At 42.8% G+C, this 22,008-nt stretch overlaps 1 protein-coding gene across 2 annotated transcripts in view; it reads right to left on the reverse strand.

Moving 5' to 3' along the window:
- Positions 1–21,847, reverse strand: part of LOC122550144 (meiosis-specific coiled-coil domain-containing protein MEIOC-like) — a 59,617-nt gene extending 37,770 nt beyond the window's left edge. Inside the window, exon 1 of one of the 2 annotated variants that reach the window (XM_043690791.2) lies at positions 21,736–21,841. The gene's annotated coding sequence lies outside the window, so the exon portion shown is untranslated. Of the gene's footprint in view, positions 1–21,735 lie in introns of both variants that reach the window. The other variant, XM_087987603.1, reaches the window with a different exon arrangement.
- Between the last annotated feature and the right edge of the window lie 161 nt (positions 21,848–22,008).

Genomic DNA, 22,008 nt, shown 5'->3' on the forward strand with positions numbered 1-22,008 from the left:
AGATTGCCTGTAATGATTTCAGCACTGAATCTTAAAGCATCAACTTCAAACTTTCACCCATTCTGACAAAATCATTTTCACTCAGTGTGTAGTTAAGAATATGGATGATTACTCAGATAAAAATAAAATGCAAAGGTGACTGGAAGCAGGAGATTGATGCATTTAATGAACTGGCACAGGCTCGAAGAGCCAAATGGCCTCTTTCCTCAACATAACACTTAAGTGATTCCATGGCTTAAATTAAATGGCTCAATCAACTACGTGGGAGTTTAATTATTGAATGTTCACAAAGTTGAGGTGTCAACCTGGTAAAGTCACAAACAGGGGTATTCTCATGCCAAACAGCATATACAAAACTTGATAGACAAAGGACTGTAGTAAAACAGAAGAATCTTGGAGTTCAGGTGCACAGTTCTCTGAAAGTGGAGTCACACGTAGACAGGGCAGTGAAGCAGACCTTTAGCACACTGGCCTTCATCAGTCAGTGCACCAAGTGTAGAAATCAGGCAGTTATATTGCAGTTGCACAGGATGTTGGTAAGGCTGCACTTGGAGTATTGTGTTCAGTTTTGGTCACCTTGCTATAGGAAAAATATTCAAGATTGGTTATTAAACTGGAGTGTAGAAGAAATTTACAAAGATGTTGCCAAGACTCAAAAGTCTGAGTTATAGGGAGAGGTTGAACAAGCTAGGACATTTTTCTTTAAAGCATAGGAAACTGAGGGGGGAATCTTATAGAAGTGTATAAGATCATGAGAGATATGGATAGGGTGAATGCACACAGTCTTTTTCACCCCCGGGTTGAAGAATCGAGGACTAGAGGGCATCAGTTTAAGATTAGAGGGGAAAGAATAAAAGGAGCCTGAGGGGCAACTTTTTATTTTTCAGAGGGTGGTACGCATATGGAATGTTAAGCCAGTGGAAGTGGTTGAGGTGGGTACACTAACAAGATTTAAAAGGCATTTGGACAAACACATGGATAGAAAGAGTTTAGAAGGATATGGGCCAAGTGCAGGTAAGTGGGTTAGCATGGATCAACATTTTGGTCAGCACAGAGCAGTTTGGGCCTAAGAACATAGAACATAGAACAGTACAGCACAGAACACCTTCAGCCCACGATGTGCCGACCATTGATCCTCATGTAAGGTAAACCTAATGTATGAACCCTCAAATTTCTGTGACCATATGCATGTCCAGCAGTCTCTTAAATATCCCCAATGACCTCACTTCCACAACTGCTGCTGGCAACACATTCCATGCTCTCTCAACTCTCTGCGTAAAGAACCCGCCTCTGACATCCCCTCTATACTTTCCACCAAACAGCTTATAACTATGACCCCGCGTGTTAACAATTTCTGCCCTGGGAAAAAGTCTCTGGCTATCAACTCTATCTATGCCTCTCATTATCTTGTACGTCTCAAATAGGTCCCCCTCTTCCTTCTTTTTTCCAATGAAAAATATCCGAGGTCAGTCAACCTCTCTTCGTAAGATAAGCCCTCCATTCCAGGCAGCACCCTGGTAAACCTCCTCTGAACCCTCTCCAAAGCATCCACATCTTTCCTATAATAGGGCGACTAGAACTGGACACAGTATTCCAAGTGCGGTCTAACCAAAGTTTTATAGAGTTGCAACAAGATCTCTCGGCTCTTAAACTCAATCCCCCTGTTAATGAAAGCCAAAACACCATATGCTTTCTTAACAACCCTGTCCACTTGGGTGGCAATTTTAAGGGATCTATGTACCTGCACATCACAATCCTGCTTTTCCTCCACACCTGTCAAGAATCCTGTCTTTAATCCTGTACTCAACTTTCAAGTTCGACCTTCCAAAATGCATCACTTCGCATTTATCCAGATTGAACTCCATCTGCCATTTCTCAGCCCATCTCTGCATCCTGTCAATGTCACACTGCAGCCTACTACAGTCCTCTATACTGTCAACAACACCTCCAACCTTTGTGTCGTCTGCAAACTTGCTAACCCATCCTTCAATCTCCTCATCCAAGTCATTAATAAAAATTACGCAGCATAGAGGCCTAAGAACAGAGCCCTGTGGAGCACCACTCACCACTGACTTCCAGGCAGAATACTTTCCTTCCACTACCACTTGCTGTCTTCTGTCGACCAGCCAATTCTGTATCCAGATAGCTAAATTTCCCTGTATCCCATTCCTCCTGACCTTCTGAACGAGACTACCATGGGGAACCTTATCAAATGCCTTGCTGAAGTCCACATACACCACATCCACCGCTCGACCCTCATCAACTTGTCTAGTAACATCCTCAAAGAACACAATAAGATTTGTGAGGCATGACCTGCCCCTCACAAAGCCATGCTGACTGCATTTAATCAAGCCATGCTCTTCCAGATGGTCATAAATCCTATCCCTCAGAATCCTTTCTAACACCTTGCAGACGACAGACGTGAGACTGACTGGTCTGTAATTGCCGGGGATTTCCCTATTTCCTTTCTTGAAGAGAGGAATTACATTTGCCTCCCTCCAGTCCTCAGGAACGACTCCGTTGGAGAGTGAGGATGCAAAGATCTTCGCAAGCGGCGAAACAATCACATTTCTCGTTTCCCAAAGCAGCAGAGGACAAATCTGGTCTGGCCCTGGCAACTTGTCAATCTTAATGTTTGTCAAAGTTTTCAGCACATCAGCTTCCTCAATCTCTATCCATTCCAGCTTCCTTACCTGCTCCTCAATAGTTTCATTCACTACAAGGTCCTTTTCTTTAGTAAAGACAGAAGCAAAAAAACTCATTTAGGGCTTCCCCTACCTCCTCAGACTCTATACAAGGTGTTGATTGGGTTGGAGGGATATGGGCCAAATGCTGGCAAATGGGACTCGATTTATATGGGGTATCTGGTCAGCATGGACCAAGGATCTGGTTCTGTTCTGTATATCTCTATGACTCTATGACAAGGACTGTGTATCAACCAAAAAAAAAGGCATGAATCAGCGCCATTGCTTCTTTTTTATCTGCATTCAGAAAAGCAAGAGATTCACAGTAGGTGACAGTACCATCCAAAACAGAGGAAAAACAAAAAGAATTGATGAAAATATTTAATTTTTCTTTCAAGATCTGTGGATATTACAGGCAAGGTCTGCATTTAGAATCGTAGAGATGTGCAGCACAGAAACAGGCCCTTCGGTCCAACTAGTCCATGCCAACCAGATATCCTAACCTAATCTAGTCCAATTTGCCAGCATTTGGCCCATATCCCTCAAAACCCTTCCTATTCATATACCCATCCAGATGCCTTTTAAATGTCACAATTGTACCAGCCTCCACCACTTCCTCTGGCAGCTCATTCAATACACACACTACCCTCTGCGTGAAAAAGTTGCCCCTTAGGTCCCTTTTATATCTTTCCCCTCTCACCCTAAACCTATGTCCTTTAGTTCTGGACTCCCCCACCCCAGGGAAAAGACTTTGTCTATTTATCCTATCCATGCCTCTCATGATTTTATAAACCTCTATAAGGTCACCCCTCAATCTCCAAGGCTCCAGGGAAAATAGCCCCACCTATTCAGCCTCTCTCCACAGCTCAGATCCTCCAACCCTAGCAACATCCTTTGTAAATCTTTTCTGAACCCTTTCAAGTTTCACAAAATCCTTCCTACAGGAGTGAGAACAGAATTGCACAGAATACTCCTAACCATTGTCTTGCACAGCTGCAACGTGACCTTCCAACTCAGAGACTCAATGTACTGACCAATAAAGGAAAGCATACCAAATGCCATCTTCAAGAACAAAAGAATAAAGAAAATTTACAACCGAGGAACAGGCCATTTGACCCTCCAAGCCTGAGCCGATCCAAATCCTCTGTCTAAACCTGTCGCCTAATTCCTAAGCATCTGTATTCCTCTGCTCCCCACCTACTCATGCATCTGTCCACTATCCTATCTACCTGCAACTCCACTTTCAAGAAACTATGAACCCGAACTCCAAGGTCTCTTTTTTCGGCAACAATCCCCAGAACCTTACCATTGAGTCCTGCCCTGATTTCCCTTTTCAAAATGCAGCACCTCGCATTTATCTAAATTAAACTCCATGTACCACTCCTCGGTCCACTGGCCCATCTGATCAAGATCTCATTACCATCTGATGTTAACCTTCTTCACTGTTCATATACCTTCAACTTTAGTATCATTTGCAAACTTACTAACCATATCTCCTATGTTCACATCCAAATCATTTACATAAATGATAAAAAGCAGTGGATGCAGCATCAATCCTTATGGTCATAGCCCTCCAGTCTGAAAAGCAACCCTCCTCCACCACCCTTCTACCTTCGAGCCAATTCTACATCAGATACCTAGTTCTCCTTGTATTGTGTGATCACCTTGCTAACCAGTCTACCATGAGAAACCTTGTCAAACGCCTTAATGGAGTCCATGAAGATCACATCTACCACTCCGCCCTCATCAATCCTCTCTGTTACTTCTTTAAAAAACTCAATCAAGTTTGTGAGATATGATTTCCCACAAAGCCATGTTGACTTTCCCTGATCAGTCTTTGCCTTTCCAAATACATGTACATCCTGTCCTTCAGGATTCCCTCCAACAACTTGCCCATTACCGATGTCAGGCTCACCGGCCTATAGTTCCCTGGCTTTTCCTTATCAATTTTCTTAAATAGAGACACAATGTTAGCCAACCTCCATTCTTCTGGCACCTCATCTGTGACCAATGATATAACTATTTCAATAAGGGGTCCAGAAATCTCTTCCTTAGCTTTCCACAGAATTCTAGGGTACACTTGATTATGTCCTGGGGGATATATCCACCTACATGCGTTTAAGACATCCAGCACCTCCTCTTCTGTAATTTGGACATTTTTCAAGATGTCACCATTTATTTCCCCACGTTGTCTATCTTCCATGTCCTTCTCCACAGTAAACGTTGGTGCAAAATACTTGTTTAGTATCGCACCCATATCCTGCAGTTTCACACAGACCGCCTTGCTGATCTTTGAGGAGCCCTATTCTCTCCATTGTTACCTTTTTGTCCTTAATGTATTTGTAGAATCCCTTTGGAGTCTCCTTAACCCTATTTGCCAAAGGTAGTTCATATACCCTTTTTGCTCTCCTGATATCCCTCTTAAGAATATTCCTACTGCCGTTATACTCTTCTAGGGATTCATTCAATCTCTGCTGTCCATACCTGACATATACTTTCTTCTTACCTTGACCAAAACCTCAATTTCTCTAGTCACCAGCATTCCATACACCTACCAGTCTATTCCTTCAATCTAACTGAAACATACGATCTCTGGTCTCTACCTCATTTTTGAAGGCTTCTCATTTTCCAGCCGTCCCTTTACCTGCAAACACATACTCCCAATCAACTTTCTTGTTTAATACTGTCAAAATTGGCTTTCCTTCAATTTAAAACCTCAACTTTTAGATCCGGTCTATCCTTTTCCATCACTATTTTAAAACAAATAGAATTATGATCGGTGGCTGCAAAGTGCTTCCCCATTGACACCTCAGTCACTTGACCTGCCTTATTTCCCAAGAGGAGGTCAAGTTTTGCATCTTCTCTAGTAGATGCATCCACATACTGAACCAGAAAGGTTTCTTACACACACTTAAATTCCTCTCCATATCACTCCCTTAAGACTATGACAGTCCTAGTCTCTGTTTAGAAAATTAAAATCCTCTATTATTCGCACAGATCTCCTTCCAAATTTGTTTCTCAATTTCTTGCTGACTACTGGGGGTCTATAAGGTGATAATGCCTTTCTAATTTCTCAATTCCACCCAACTGACTTCCCTGGACGTATTCCCAGGAATATCCTCCCCAAGTCCTGCAGTAATATTATCCTTAATCAAAAACACCACTTTCCCTCTCTTGCTCCCCTTTCTAATCTTCCTAGCAGATCAGTCTCCTGGAACATTAAGCTGCGAGTCCTGGCCATCCCGGAGTCATGTCTCTGTAATTGCTATGGTATCCTCGTCCCATGTTTCCAACCATGCCCTCAGTTCATCTGCCTTACCCGTTAGGCCTCCTGCATTGAAATAAATGCAGTTTAATTTAATCAGTCCTACCTTGTTTACTGCTTTGTTCCTATTTAAATCCTCCCAAGCAACTCTAGCAAATCTTCCTGCCAATATATTAGTCCCCTTACAACTCAGGTTCAATCCGTCCTTCTTGTATAGGTCACTTCTACCCCAGAAGTGATTCCAATGATTCAAAAATGTGGATCTTTCTCCCCTGCACCAACTCCTCAGCCACACAATCTTCTGCTCTATCCTCTTATTCCTCCCCTCACTAGCTTGTGACACTGGGAGCAATCCAGATGTTAATACCTTCCTGGATCTACTTTTTAAATTCCAGCGTAACTTCCTATATTCACTCCTCAAAATCTCATTCTTATCTCTTCCTATTAATTCCAGAGACCCGGGAGCAGATCCAGCGGAGAAATTGGGAATAGGGGATAGCATTTTTGCAAGAAGTAGGGTGGGAAGAGGTATAATCCAGGTAGCTGTGGGAGTCGGTGGGTTTGTAAAAAATGTCAGTGTCAAGTCGGTCGTCATTAATGGAGATGGAGAGGTCCAGGAAGGGGAGGGAGGTGTCAGAGATGGTCCAGGTAAATTTAAGGTCAGGGTGGAATGTGTTGGTGAAGTTGATGAATTGCTCAACCTCCTCGCGGGAGCACGAGGTGGCGCCAATGCAGTCATCAATGTAGCGGAGGAAGAGGTGAGGAGTGGTGCCAGTGTAATTACGGAAGATCAACTGTTCTACATAGCCAACAAAGAGACAGGCATAGCTGGGGCCCATACGTGTGCCCATGGCTACCCCTTTGGTCTGGAGGAAGTGGGAGGATTCGAAGGAGAAATTGTTAAGGGTGAGGACCAGTTCGGCCACAAAGAGGGCAAAAAGGGGACATGACATAGCTTTGGCAAATTGGGTTAATGAGAATCCAAAGGGACTTTACAAATACATTAAGGATAAATGGGTAACTAGGGAGAGAATAAGCCCCTCAAAGATCAGCAAGGCGGCCTGTGTGTGGAGCCGCAGGAAATGGGGGAGATACTAAACGTGTTTATTGCAACAGTATTTACTCTTGAAAAGGACATGGAAGATCTTGAAAAATATCCATATTACAGAGGAGGAAGTGCTGGATGTCCCCAGGACCTGATCAGGTGTACCCTAGAACTCTGTGGGAAGCTAGGGAAGTGATTGCTGGGCCTCTTACTGAGATATGTGAATCATCGATAGTCACAGGTTAGGTGCCGGAAGACTGGAGGTTGGCTAATGTGGTGCCACTGTTTAAGAAAGGTGTTGAGAACAAGCCAGGGAACAATAGACCAGTGAGCCTGACGTCAGTGGTGGGCAGGTTGTTAGAAGGAATCCTGAGGGACAGGCAAGGACTGATTAGGGATAGGCAACATGGCTTTGTACGTGGGAAATCATGTCTCACAAACTTGATTGAGTTTTTGGGAGAAGTAACAAAGAGGAGTGATGAGGGCAGACCAGTAGATGTGATCTATATGGACTTCAGTAAGGCATTCAACAAAGTTCCCCATAGGAGACTGATTAAGGAGGTTGGATCTCATGGAATAAAAGGAGAACTCACCATTTGGATACAGAACTGGCTCAAAAGGTCGAAGACAGAGGGTGGTGGTGGAGGGTTGTTTTTCAGACTGGAAGCCTGTGACCAATGGAGTGCCACAAGGATCTGTGCTGGGTCCTCTACTTTTCATCATTTATATAAATTATTTGGATGTGAGCATAAGAGGTGTAGTTAGTAAGTTTGCTGATGACACCAAAATTGGTGGTGTAGTGGACAGCGAAGAAGGCTACCTCAGATTATAACAGGATCTTGATCAGATGGGCCAAGGGGCTGAGAAGTGGCAGATGGAGTTTAATTCAGATAAATGCGAGGTGCTGCATTTTGGGAAAGCAAATCTTAGCAGGACTTGTACACTTCATGGTAAGGTCCTAGAGAGTGTTGCTGAACAAAGAGACGTTGGAGTGTAGGTTCATAGCTCCTTGAAAGTGGAGTCGCAGGTAGATAGGATAGTGAAGAAGGCGCTTGGTATGCTTTCCTTTATTGGTCAGAGTATTGAGTACAAGAGTTGGGAGGTAATGTTGCAGCTGTACAGGACATTGGTTAGGCCACTGTTGGAATATTGAGTGCAACTCTGGTTTCTTTCCTATCGGAAGGATGTTGTGAAACTTGAAAGGGTTCAGAAAAGATTAACAAGGATGTTGCCAAGGTTGGAGGATTTGAGCTATAGGGGGAAGGCTGAACAGGCTGGGGCTGTTTTCCCTGGAGCATCCAAGGCTGAGGGGTGACCTCATACAGGTGTATAAAATCATTAGAGGCACGGATAGGATAAATAGACAAAATCTTTTCCCTGGAGTGGGGTTGTCCAGAGCTAGAGGGCATAAATTTAGGGTGAGAGGGGAAAAATACAGAAAGGGACAGGCAACAACGCAAAGTGGCCGAGCAGATGTTGATAGCCAGGTTCGGCACCCAAGGGGATCGCCTCAACCGGGACCTTAGGAGCATGTGATAATAATACAGGTGACCACGCTGGCCGTCTCTCTCTCGCGCTTTCTCTCTCTCACACACACACACACACACACACACACACACACACACACACACACACACACACACACACACACACACACACACACACACACACACACACACACACACACACACGGACTTATACCCCTTTACACGCACACTCATTTACAGGCATTCAATTCCGGTGTCATTTGTTTCTTGACTTTAATTTGTTACTCAAATGTCAATTCTCCTTCAACTGCAGAAGCATTTTAATGCTTTTGCAGCTCTCGTGGCCCAGGGACCGTTCTCTCCATTAAGATCTTGCGGCCCAGAGATGTCACTCTCACTCTCGCAGCCAGGGGACCATCTCTCCCACTCTTGTGGCCAGGGGACATTAAGGTTGGGCTAAGTTTTATTGCCCATCCCTTCCACTGGAACATCTTGGAATGTAAATCAACTTAATAGGATGTGAACCTCATCAGTAACTTAAGAAATTACCTGATCAGTGAAGCAATTATCCCACAAGATAGTTTTGATGACCCTATTTCAACATTAAGCGTACAATGTGAACCAATGGCTCAGGCCTGATTTATAAAGTTAATGATAAGGCCAATCTTATACTGTGTGAAACACATATACAAGTGATGATAGGTTTACAGAATCATATAGTATGGAAAAAGCCCTTTAGCTCATTGTGTTTGCATAACCAAAAACATTCTACAACCTACACTAATGCCACTTTTCCACATTAGTTCTATAGACTTGAATGTTATAACACAGGGCTCATCCAAGTACTTTTTAAAAACTTTTACTAGACAACCTCTTTGCCAATTTCTCAACAGGGATGTACAGGAAATGTATCATGTATATATTCGATATAAGCAAGAGAAAGGAACTTGGGTGTTATTCTATCAAGGATACTCTCATGGATCGCAACAAATATGACGTCGGTGGTGGGCATGTTGTTAGAGGGAATCCTGAGGTACAGGATTTACACATATTAGGAAAGGCAAGGACTGATTAGGGATAGTCAACATGCCTTTGTGCATGGGAAATCATGTCTCAAAAACTTGATTAAGTTGTGTGAACAAGTAACAAAGAAGATAGATGAGAGTAGAGCAGTTGACGTGATCTATATGGACTTCAGTAAGGCATTCAAGGCTCTGGTTAGTAAGGTTAGCTCTCATGAAATACAGGGAGAACTAGCCATTTGGATACAAAACTGACTCAAAGGTAGAAGACAGAGGGTGGTAGTGGACGGTTATTTTTCATACTGGAGGCCTGTGACCAGTACAGTGCTACAAGGATCGGTGCTGGGTCCACCACATTTTGTCATTTATAAAAATGATTTGGATGTCAGCAGAAGAGGTATAGTTAGTAAGTTTACAGATGACACCAAAATTGGAGGTGTCGTGGACAGCGAAGAAGGTTACCTCAGATTACAACAGGATCTTGATCAGATGGGCCAATGGGGTGAGGAGTGGCAGATGGAGTTTAATTTAGCTAAATTTGAGGTGCATTTTGGGAATGCAAATCTTAGCAGGACTGATGCACTTAATGGTAAGGTTCTAGGGAGTGTTGTTGAACGAACAGACCTTGGAATGCAGGTTCATACCTCCTTGAAAGTGGAGTCACAAGTAGATAGGATAGTGAAGAAGGATGGATGTTGTGAAGCTTGAAAGGTTTCAGAAAAGATTTATAAGGTTGTTGCCAGACTTGGAGGATTTCAGCTATAAGGGATGCTGAAGAGGCTGGAGCTATTTTCCCTGGAGCGTCCAAGGCTGAGGGATGACCTTATAGAGGTTTATAAAATCATGAGGGGCATTGATAGAGTAAATAGATAAAGTTTTTTTGCCTGGAGTGGGAGAGTCCAGAACTAGAGGGCATAGGATTAGGGTGAGCGGGGAAAGATATACAAAAGGGACTTAAGGGGCAACTTAGTCATGCCGAGGGTGGTACTTGTATGGAATGAGCTGCCAGAGGAAGTGATGGAGACTGGTACAATGCATTATTTAAAAGGCATCTGGATGGGTATATGAACAGGAAGGGTTTAGAGGGATATGGGCCAAGTGCTGGCAAATGGGACTCGATTAGGTTGGGTTATCTGATGAGCATGAACGAGTTGTACTGAAGGGTCTGTTTCCGTGCTGTACATCTCTATGACTCTCTGATTAAATACATTTCCACAGAGTCTACTATGGCAATCCCAAGTATTTGTGCATGTATATTGTCGTTAAATCTAAATGCAATGGTGCAGTTGCTAAGTTTATAAGTTCAATGAACTCTGATTCGCACAATGGTGAATTAACTGCCATGATATAGACAAGGTTTAATTACAGAGCTGTCATAAATTCGACTTGGTCAAGATGTACAGACCAATATATTCAAGTGCTAAATTACACAACATTCGAAGACACAATAAGTTGTGCGGGAGAAGATTGCTTCAGACATCAACAAGACTGCGCAATAACAAAACTAAGGAAAAGGAGTTAAAAGTTGAAGAAATATAAGGTCATTAATTTTGGGTTTGAGAAAAACAAGTCCTTTGGCATTGTGGAGTATAAAAAAGGTTTACGTTTCCACAAATTACTAACAGCAATGCACAGATAGAATACAATCAATAAGCTAATCAAATATTTGCCTTTTATCTGTGGGGGGGCATGGAAATCAAAAGGTGCTTCGGTTGCACAGCCCTTGTGAGATGATATCGAGAGTACAGCATTTTTAGCTTTTATAGAAGGAAATATTCAGTTACTGTTTGACATAGTGTATAAAGCAGGTCTGTACATCAGCTCACATGAAATGGGGGAGGGGGTCCTGGGTGGGAGGAAGTGAATGACTCACAGTGACAAGAGTGAGTGGGTGAATGATTGAATAAGGGACTGTCTGGGTGAGTAAGTGATAGACTGACTGGGGGAGCTGGATAGCAGACGAAGTGAGTGAGTGATTAGGGTATGAATGACTAATTAACTGGAGGGTTGAGTGACTGGGTGAGTAACTGACTGGGGAGCTGGGTGGTTGAGTGACTAACTGAGTGAGTGTTGGCAGATTGGACAAGTGAGTGAGTGGCGGGAGGAATGGGAGCGAGTGAGTGTAATTGAGAAGAATGAGTAAGTTACCAGAGAGTGACTGACTGATTGATTGATTGATTGATTGATAGAGAGAGAGAGAGAGAGAGAAAGAAAAAGGTTTGGGTATATAGGTACATGAAGGTGGGCTAGATGGGTGTGACTGGCTGATTAACTGATGAACTGAGAAGTGAGTGATTAGATTAGGTTCTCTACAGCATGGAAACAGGTCCTTCAGCCCAACAAGTCCACACCAACCCTCCGAAGAGTGACCCACCCAGACCCATTTCCCTCTAACTAATGCATCTAACACTATGGGCAATTTAGCATGGCTAATTCACCTAACATGCACATCTTTTAGACTATGGGAGGAAACTGGAGCACCCGGAGGAAACCCACGCTGACACGGGGAGAATGCGCAAACTCCACACAGACGGTCATCCAAGGCTGGAGTCGAACCTGAGTCCCTGGCGTTGTGAGGCAGCAGTGCTAACCACTGAGCCACCATGCCGTCCCAATACATGTCTTTGTATTTTCATAATTAATATGCAAGCAGTAGCAAGCTTACTTAGTAATTTATGTTCTCCTTCATTAGCAAACAGGGAAATTATATGGCAACTGGATAAAAGGTTTGAAAAATAATTAACTGACTGGAAGGGTGACGTGGATGGGTGAGTGAGAGTGATTTACTTTGGAGCAAAGTAGGCGAGAGGGTCATGCTCCACATACTGTCAACACCCCCATGAAATACTACCAACAAACCAGTATAATAAGAAAGCTGGTAGCCTTACACACCTGCTAAAGAGATGCGGGAAAGTATCTGACCACATGGGGGTGGGGGCAGAAGATTTTCAGAAAAATGAAGAACATCTGTTCTTAGTGTCAATGGATCAGTGTAAATAACGTGGCGACATTTGTTCACTTGTGTAATGTGTGGCAGTACTTCCTTCCCACCCAAGAGGCTGGAGGCACATATTTCACAGTGGGATGTTGGATAACTACATTTCTGGGTTATATTGAAGACTCTTGACAAAACTCATACTCAAGAGGAAAAGAACCTGTAATTTAATAATTACTAGTGGAAAATACACGTAATACAACAATCCTGATACGTTTTCATGTATACCACACTGAGCAGATATGATTTTATGAAGCTCAGCTCCATAATCTTGACTGTTCTGGAAGGTGAATGTCTCATTACGCTTACAAGTTAGGAAAACACAAAGGCTGAAACTGACATAGTAAGAAAGTTGAAAGATGGTCATGTGTGTGTATATGTGTCAGAGAGAGAAATAGAGAGAGAGAGAGAGAGAGAGAGAGAAAATATTCATCTGTAAGTTACATTCACTGACCGAAAAGTTCCAGAGAGAGAAAGAGAGAGAGAGAGAGAAAAAGAGACAGGACAGAAGCTGATGGAAAGCTTTATGGTCTGACTTGAGTGTACACTTGCTTGTCATGGATTGAATGTGTGTGTTGTTCCTTGGAGCTCGAGATCTTGGAATGTTATGAATTTAATTTGCATTTTGGGAATCTAAAATGATTTTAAAAGAAAAAGCCATTTTGTCGGACAATGATATCAGGCATTTTAGCTGAGCAAGATTACCTCATGACCTTTTTCACATAGTTTAGACTAGTCTCTTGTTATGATATACAGTTAAAAGGGAAAGCAATTGACCATTTGGCCTGGCTTGATCAGGATTCCCACTTTGATGTGCATGCAGCTCAATTAGTCAAGCGTACTCAGACCCGTCAATGAGCTTCTCTTCCTCTGAAAACTTTTGCCATTTTATTGCTGGTTATCTGATTAAAGACATGTGGTGTTTTTTGTAATTTTAATACCAATTTCTGTATAAAGACAGCTTGTTTGCAGCAATAAGGAGAGTAGCCTACTAAGAGAGCTCTTATGATTATGACTCTAAGAGTTGGTGCTATGACTCTGCTAATGGTTTTAGAACCTTAGCTCAAGCCTGGCTTGTAGGTATCTATGTTATGGTTTAACATTGATACCATTGGTAAACAAAGGTAATAATTTAAACTAAACTGTCTGAAAGCATTTTATATTCCAGACAACCACAGAGTACGATCTCCAGGACGAACCAAGAGAGGCTGACAGGTCGAGTCCATCGGGGAGGGATTCCCTGAGCCGTCTCGAATAGGTACCTTAACAGTAATACAGAAGGAGGTAAATGCAGGTTGATTAATTTACTGCTTAGGATTTTCTCCTTTGAAATCCATGCTTACTGATGTGACCACCTCCTCTCCCCTGATTCACAAGACAAGAACTGAACCTTCACGTGAAATGGTTAGGCATCCCTGATTCAGAGAAACACTGCTATGTCAGATATATAAACATGAAACAAATTTTGTTGCCGACATAAATTATACGTGACCTGCTAAATATTTCCAGCATATTTTGTTTCAACGGTAATATTTTGCAACTGGAGATTCAGTTTTGGGTGACTAAATTTCAGGAAAGAATTGAGTTCAAATTCACCAAAATTATACTGGTGAATAAATTAGGGATACACGTTGCATTAACTTATTCCTTGTGATTAGGAGGCTGAGGTTAATCCACTTGAGGTGTTCAAAATGATAAAGACTTTGACAGGATAGACACAAATTATTTCCTTTGGTGGGGAAAACATGATCCAAGAGGACACATTTTTACTACGATTGGAGTCATAGAGATGTACAGCATGGAAACAGACCCTTCAGTCCAACCTGTCCATGCCGACTAGATATCCCAACCCAATCTAGTCCCACCTGCCAGCACCCAGCCCATATCCCTCCAAACCCTTCCTATTCATATACCCAGCCAAATGCCTTTTAAATGTTGCAATTGTACCAGCCTCCACCACTTCCTCTGGCAGCTCATTCCATATACGTGCCACTCTTTGCGTGAAAACGTTGCCCCTTGGGTCCCTTTTATATCTTTCTCCTCTCACCCTAAACCTATGCCCTCTAGTTCTGGACTCCCCCACCCCAGGGAAAAGACTTTCTCTATTTATCCTATCCATGCCCCTCATTATTTTGTAAACCTCTATAAGGTCACCCCTCAGCCTCTGACGCTCCAGGGAAAACAGCCCCAGCCTGTTCTGCCTCCCCTATAGCTCAAATCCTCCAAACCTGACAACATCCTTGTAAATCTTTTCTGAACCCTTTCAAGTTTCACAACATCTTTCCGATAGGAAGGAGACCAGAATCGCACGCGATATTCCAACAGTGGCCTAACCAATGTCCTGTACAGCCACAATATGACCTCCCAACTCCTGTACTCATTACTCTGACTGATAAAAGAAAGCATACCAAACACCTTCTTCACTATCTTATCTACCTGTGACTCCACTTTCAAGGAGCAGTGAACCTGCACTTCAATGTCTCTTTGTTCAGCAACACTCCGTAGGACCTTACCATGAAGTGTACAAGTCCTACTAAGATTTGCTTTCACAAAATGCATCACCTTGCATTTATCTGAATTAAACTCCATCAGCCACTTCTTGGCCCATTGGCCCATCTAATGAAGATCCTGTTGTAATCTGAGGTAACCCTCTTCACTGTCCACACTCCTCCAATTTTGATGTCATCTGCAAACTTACTAACTATACCTCTTATGCTCACATCCACATCATTTATGTAAATGACAAAAAGTAGAGGACCCGATCCTTGTGACACTCCACTGGTCACAGGCCTCCAGTCTGAAAAACAACCTTCCACCACCACCCTCTGTCTTCTACCTTTGAGCCAGTTCCGTATCCAAATGGCTAGCTCTCCCTGTACTCCGTGAGATCTAACCTTGCGAACCAGTCTCCCATGGGGAACCTTGTCAAACGCCTTACTGAAGTCCATATAGATCACATCTACCGCTCTGCCCTCATCTATCCTCTGTTACTTCTCCAAAAAACTCAATCAAGTTTGTGAGACAAAGCCGTGTCGATTATCCCCAGTCAGTCCTTGCCTTTCAAAATATATGTATATCCTGTCCCTCAGGACTCCTTCCAACAATTTGCCCATCAACGACACTATGCTCACTGGTCTATAGTTCCCTGGCTTGTCCTTACCATCTTTCTTAAACAGTGGCATCACATTAGCCAACCTCCAGTCTTCTGGCACCTCACCTGTGACTATCGATGTTACAAATATCTCAGCAAGAGGCCCAGCAATCAATTCTCTAGCTTCCCACAGAGTTCTAGGGTACACCTGATCAGGTCCTGGGGATTTATTCACCTTTATGCATTTCAAGACATCCAGCACTTCCTCCTCTGTAATATGGACATTTTGCAAGATGACACCATCTATTTCCCTACAGTCTATATCTTCCATATCCTTTTCCACAGTAAATACTGATGCAAAGTTCTAGTTTAGTATCTCCCCCATTTTCTGCGGCTCCACACAAAGGCTGCCTTGCTGATCTTTGGGGAGGCGGGGGGAATATATTCTTTCCCTAGTTAACCTTTTGTCCTTAATGCATTTGTAAAATCCCTTTGGATTCTCCTTAATTCGATTTGCCAAAGCTATCTCATGTCCCCTTTTTCCCCTCCTGATTTCCCTCGTAAGTATATTCCTACTTCCTTTATACTCTAAGGATTCACTCGATCTATCCTGTCTATACTTGACACATGCTTCTTCTTTTTCTTAACCAAACCCTCAATTTCTTTAGTCATCCAGCATTCCCTATACCTACCAGCCTTTCCTTTCACCTTAACAGAAATATACTTTCTCTGGATTCTCGTTAACTCATTTCTGAAGGCTTCCCGTTTTCCAGTTGTCCCTTTACCTGTGAACGTCTGCCCTCAATCAGTTTTCAAAAGTTCTTGCCTAATACCGTCAAAATTGGCCTTTCTCCAATTTAGAATTTCAACTTTTCGATCTGGTCTATCCTTTTCCATCACTATTTTAAATCTAATAGAATTATGGTCGCTGGCCCCAAAGTGCTCCCCCACTCACACCTCAGTCACCTGCCTGCCTCATTTCCCAAGAGTAGTTACAGCAACAGTATGTGATGGATGACAGTTATAGGAAGGGGGAAAAGTCTCGGATACAGACACATAGATGGGTTAACTCCAGGAAAGGTAAGAGAGGTAGGCAGCCTTCTGTGGCTATCCCCATTTCAAACAAGTATGCTGTTTTGGAAAATGTAGGGGTTGATGGATTCTCAGGGAAACGTAGCATGAACAGCCAAGTTTCTGGTATTGAGACTAGTTCTAATGCTATGAGGGGTATGTCGGATTCCAAGAGATCGATTGTGCTTGGGACTCTCTAGTCCGAGGTACAGACAGACGTTTCTGTGGCCAGCAGTGAAAAATCAGAATGGTGTGTTGCTTCCCTGGTGCCAGGATCGAGGATGTCTCAGACAGGGTGCAGTGTATTCTCAAGGCGGAGAGGGACCAGCAAGAGGTCACTGTCCACATTGGAATCAACGACATAGGAAGGGAAAAGGTTGAGATTCTGAAGGTAGATTACAGAGAGTTAGGCAGAAATTTAAAAAGGACGTCCTCAAGAGTAGTAATATCTAGATTACTCCTGGTGCTACAAGCTTGTGAGGGCAGGAATAGGACGATAAAGCAGATAAATGCATGGCTGAGGAGCTAGTGTATGGGAGAAGGATTCACATTTTTGGATCATTGCAATCTCTTTTGGGGTAGCAGTGACCTGTACAAGAAGGACGGTTTGCCCCTAAGTTGGAAGTGGAATAATATACGGGCCGGGAGATTTAGAACACAGAACAATACAGCACAGGACAGGCCCTTCGGCCCTCGATGTTGTGCCGACCTGTGAACTATTCTCAGCTCGTTCCGTTACACTATCCCAAAATTATCCATGTGCTTATCTAAGGATTGTTTAGATCTCCCTAATGTGGCTGAGTTGACTACATTAGCAGGTAGGGCATTCTACACCTTTACCGCTCTCTGCGTAAAGAACCTGCGTCTGGCATCTGTCTTAAATCTATCACCCTTCAATTTGTAGTTATGCCCCCTCATACACGCTGACGTAGGAAAAAGACTTTCACTGTTCACCCTATCTAATCCTCTGGTCATCTTGTATGTCTCTATCAAATCCCCTCTTAGCCTTCTTTCCAATGAGAACAGACCCAAGTCTCTCAGCCTTTCCTCATAAGACCTTCCTTCCAGACCAGGCAACATCCTGGTAAATCTCCTCTGCACCTTTTCCAATGCTTCCACATCCTTCCCGAAATATGGGGACCAGAATTGTACACAATATTCCAAGTGTGGCCGCATCAGCGTTTTGTATAGTTGCAGCATGATATTTTGGCTCCAAAACTCAATCCCTCAACAAATGAAACCTAACACACCGTATGCCTTCTTAACAGCACTATCCACTTGGGTGGCAACTTTCAGGAATCTAGGTACGTGGACTCCAAGATCCCTCTGCACATCCACGCTACCAAGAAACTTTCCATTGACCCAGTACTCTGCCTTCCTGTTATTCTTCCGAAAGTGCACCACCTCACATTTACGTGCATTGAACTCCATTTGCCACCTCTCAGCTCAATTCGGCAGTTTATCCAAGTTCCCATCCAAACTGTAACATTCCTCCACACTGCCCACTACTCCACCGACTTTAGTGTCGTCTGCAAATTTACTAATCCATCCATCTATGCCTGCGTCCAAGTCATTTATAAAAATGACAAACAACAGTGGTCCCAAAACAGATCCTTGTGGCACACCACTAGTAACTAGACTCCAGGCTGAATATTTTCCATCAATCACCACTTTTAGAAAGCCAGTTTCTAATCCAAACTGCTGAATCACCCTCAATTCCATGCCACTACATTTTCTCCAACACCCTACCATGTGGAACCGTGTCAAAGGCTTTACTGAAGTCCATATATACCACGTCAACTGCCCTACCCTCATCTACATGTTTGGTCACCTTCTCAAAAAACTCAATGAGGTTTGTGAGACACGACCTGCACTTGACGAAACCATGTTGACTATCTGAAATCAAATTGTTGCTTGCGAGATGATTATAAATCTTATCTCTTATAATCCTTTCCAAAACCTTTCCTACAACAGGAGTAAGGCTCACTGGTCTATAATTCTGAGTCATCTCTACTGCCCTTCTTGAACAAGGGCGCAACATTTGCAATCCTCCAGTCCTCTGGTACCAAACCCGTAGACAATGACGACTCAAATATCAAAGCCAAAGGCTCTGCTATCTCCTCCCTAGCTTCCCAGAGAATCCTCGAATAAATCCCATCCGGCCCAGGGGACTTGTCTACTTTCACTCCTTCTAGAATTGATGACACCTGTTTGTAACTAACCTCGATCCTTTCTCATCTAATATCTCGTACCTCATTCTTTGCCTCTACAATATTCTCCTTTTCCTGAGTGAAAACCGATGAGAAGTGTTCGTTTAGCACCTCTCCGATCTCCACAGGGTCCACACTCAACTTCCCACCTCGGTCTTTGATTGGTCCTATTCCTACCCTAATCATCCTTTTATTCCTCGCATACCTATAGAAAGCTTTAGGGTTCTCCTTTATTCTATTTGCTAAAGTCTGCTCGTGTCCTCTCTTTGCTCTTCTTAACTCTCTCTTTAAATCCTTCCTCGCTGATCTGTAACTCTGCATCGCCTCATCTGAACCATCTTGCCTCATCAACACATAAGCCTCCTTCTTCTTCGCAACAAGAGATGTAATTTCTGTTGTAAACCACGGTTCCCTTACCTTATCACTTCCTCCCTGCCTGACAGAGACATGCCTATAATGGACACGCAATATCTGTTCCTTAAACCAGCTCCACATTTCCATTGTCTGCATCCCCTGCATTTTGCTACCCCATTCTATGCATCCTAATTCCTGCCTAATCGCATTATAATTGCCCCTGCCCCATCGATAACTCTTGACCTGTGGCATGTACCTATCCCTTTCCATCGCTAAACTAAACATAACTGAATTATGGTCAGTCTCTCCAAAGTGCTCACCTACAACTAAATCAAATACCTGGCCTGGTTCATTACCAAGCACCAGATCCAGTGTGGCCTCCCCTCTTGTCGGCCCTTCGACATAATGTGTCAGGAAACCCTCCTGTACACATTGGACAAAAACTGATCCATCTGACGTACTAACGTTATAGCATTTCCAGTCAATGTTGGGGAAATTAAAGTCCCCCATAATGACCATCCTGTTCCTTTCACTCCTACCCAGAATAATTTTGCTCATCCTCTCTTCCACTTCCCTGGAACTCTGCGGAGGTTTATTTGCTAGAGCTGCTCGGGAGGATTTCAACTAGTAAGGGACCCAGGGAGATAGTGAGGAAAGAGATCAATCTGTGACCAGTACAGCTGAGAACAGAAGCAAGTCAAACAGTCAGGGCAGGCAGGGACAAGGTAGGATTAATAAATTAAACTGCATTTATTTCAGTGCAAGGGGCCTAACAGGGAAGGCAAATGGACTCAGGCATGGTTAGGAACATGGAACTGGGATATCATAACAATTACAGATACATGGCTCAGGGATGGGCAGGATTGGCACCTTAATGATCCAGGATACAAATGCCACAGGAAGGATAGAAAGGGAGGCGAGAGAGGAGGGGGAGTAGCATTTTTGATAAGGGATAGCATTACAGCTGTACTCAGGGAGGATATTCCTGGAAATACATCCAGGGAAGTTATCTGGGTGGAACTGAGAAATAAGAAAGGGATAATCACCTTATTGGTTTTGTATTATAGACCCCCCTAATAGTCAGAGGGAAATTGAGAAACAAACTTGTTAGAACATCTCAGCTATCTGTAAGAATAATAGGGTGGTTATGGTAGGGGATTTTAACTTTCCAAACATAGACTTGGACTGCCATAGTGTTAAGGATTTAAATGGAGAGGAATTTGTTAAGTGTGTACAAGAAAATTTTCTGATTCAGTATGTGGATACTATTCCTTTTCACTCAAATGAACAGAAATCTGCAACATCCTTTAAAATGCTACAGATGTGGATCAATTGAAATTTGCAAGAGTAACATTAGTAAGATTTTTGTTGTGTAATGGTATCAGCAAGTTTAGAGTATGGGTAGGTAAAATTAAACTGTGGTATAGAAACTCACTTCATGTAAGGATGGAAGAGACAGAAAATCTCAACATTTAAGTAGTCTTTAGATGTGCATGTGTAATGCCAAGGTTGTCAGCCAAATGCTGGAAAGTAGGATTAGAATAATTAGACATAGTTTTTGACCAGCACAGACTCAAAGGGCCTTTTTATGTGCTGCAGGCTCTTATGACTCGATAAGAAAAGCCAAGATTACATTAAACAGTAAAATATGTTTAAAAGAGATAAAAACAAAGAACAAAAAAAAGTTGCTCACCTTTTGTTCACTGGGTTTGAAACATTAACTCTGTTTTTCCCTCTACAGATGCTGTCAGACATGCTGAGTTTCTCCAGCACTTTCTGTTTTTGTTTTTAAAAAAAGGATGTTCCCATCTTATCAACTACATTCTACTGTTCCAACTACTTAATGTGTATGATGATGATCATGGAACATAATCACTTATCATTCACCAGTTCGCCTAAGGTTTTTTAAATGAAGACTTGCATGTTACCGATGGTTGATTTGTTTTTCACATAACCTGCATGTTTAGTTGCTCTGAATGAATTAGGCTACACTGCAGTCCTGACATGTACTGCATTACAAGCTGTTTTTCACCAATTATTTCCCTCCCCCTAAGTTGACTGAGTTAACAGGTGCATAACTTTATTTCCCATTTGTACTCGACATATATTCAACACAGGACGTAAAACGGCGTCAAAGATTATTACAGTTTAAATCAGCGGGTATTCATTTCCTGCAAAAATGGTTATAAACGCAGCTTTTTTGTTTGCAACAAGTTGCTTGGCACATACAAGTAGTTAGGCCAATTGGAATGCGAAAGATCTTTTGTCATTTTGTCATTCCACATTTGCTGGCTAGTAAACTGCAAATCAAGTCCATGAAAGTGCTGTACAAATGTACACTGAAATTGAGATTGCGGGCCCAAACTGTTAAGCACCGCCCAAAAATGCTAAAATGATCGCACTCATATTTATGGCGATGTTACGTAATCTATACTGTGCAGACCAATCCTTTGCCTGCTAAGAAGCGAGAGAAAAACCTAATTATCGTTTCAGCAAATGGTTTATACTCACGAGACGCGATCAGTAGCAGTTAAGTCATCACATCTTTTCACAATCGTTACATCAACTTGCGCATCCTGCCGAGGAAACGGAACGCCATTAATTCTACACCTTCTGGGTTGCTAACAGGAAACACACTTTCAACCGTACAAATAACAGGAAATAGATTATCAACCTTCACATTTTCCTTCCTGTACAATGACGTCTTTGTTCGCCGACCAGTGGGATTCAGTTTTCCAAGAAAAATATTCAGGAATGAAAATCGATCACTCGCATTGCATCCAA

Source organism: Chiloscyllium plagiosum, unplaced genomic scaffold (assembly GCF_037043375.1).
Source record: "Chiloscyllium plagiosum isolate Xiang-an unplaced genomic scaffold, Cpla_swu_hap1 HiC_scaffold_5, whole genome shotgun sequence".
NCBI lineage: Eukaryota > Metazoa > Chordata > Chondrichthyes > Orectolobiformes > Hemiscylliidae > Chiloscyllium > Chiloscyllium plagiosum.